Here is a 980-nt window from a genome sequence, read left to right as displayed (position 1 = left end):
TGCCTTAGTACGACACCCCCCCCCCCCCTGCAAATAACAGTAAATGATAATTGAGGTTACCGGGAGAAAAGTCCCAGATTCTTCTCCAGCGCTATTTGGCGCTCATGCTTCGTACCAGTGAAGCTAAGAACCGTACACATTGCTTTATGCATTTGCTAACTGTGCAGTGAAGAGAGAGAGATGTACTAATCCAGGCTTCCTCAGTCAGTGCACGTGCACCTAATGCTGATGGAGAAGAGTCCTGGACTCCTCTCAGGAAAAAATCGATTTTTTCAATGACTATTCTTTGCAGGGCCGGATGGGTTTGCTATGGCCAAATTTGGGATCCTACACCCCTGAAGCATATTTGCATGCTGGTGGTTTAGTAGCCCCAAAGCAGTGATCGGTTCCCTTTAATTCTTAGAAACATGCCTTATAGAGGACAACTTTATAATAGTCAACGGAACCAGGGATTCCCAACCAGTCTCCCAAGCTGGTACTTGCCCTGCCTTAAGCTGCTTATCTTCTGCGATCTGATGAGTGCAGGTACATTCAGCTTAGAATAACCGTGGTCAACAGTTATTCTAAGCTGAATGTTCCTGCACTCATCAGATCTCAGAAGATAAGCAGCTTAAGGGAGCATTCACACGACCGTGTTGGTTTTGCGGTCCGTAAATCACGGATCCGTGTGTTCCGTATGTCTTCAGTTATCTTTCCTTTTCCGTTCCGCAAGTCCGTATAATACGGACGTGGTGCTTCCGTGTGTCATCCGTTATTCACGGTCCGCAAAAAAAACTGATGGGTAATGAAATGGGGTTTCCTAGAATGTTTTCAGTCCAAGGGTCCGTTAAAAACGGATGACACACGGATGCATTTCCGTGTGCTATCCGTTTTTCACGGACCCAATGACTTTCTATGGGGCCACGGACCGCGATTTGCGGCCAAGTATAGGACATGTTCTAAAACACACGGAACGGACACACGGAACGGACAGCACACGG

At 47.1% G+C, this 980-nt stretch overlaps 1 pseudogene; it reads right to left on the bottom strand.

Annotated features, from left to right (window-relative positions):
* Positions 1-434: 434 nt before the first annotated feature.
* Positions 435-553, bottom strand: LOC122933578 (annotated as a pseudogene).
* Positions 554-980: the final 427 nt, after the last annotated feature.

This window comes from Bufo gargarizans, chromosome 3 (genome assembly GCF_014858855.1).
Source record: "Bufo gargarizans isolate SCDJY-AF-19 chromosome 3, ASM1485885v1, whole genome shotgun sequence".
Lineage (NCBI taxonomy): Eukaryota > Metazoa > Chordata > Amphibia > Anura > Bufonidae > Bufo > Bufo gargarizans.
Note: the sequence above shows the minus strand (reverse complement) of the source record. Positions and strands in the feature narration are given on the sequence as shown.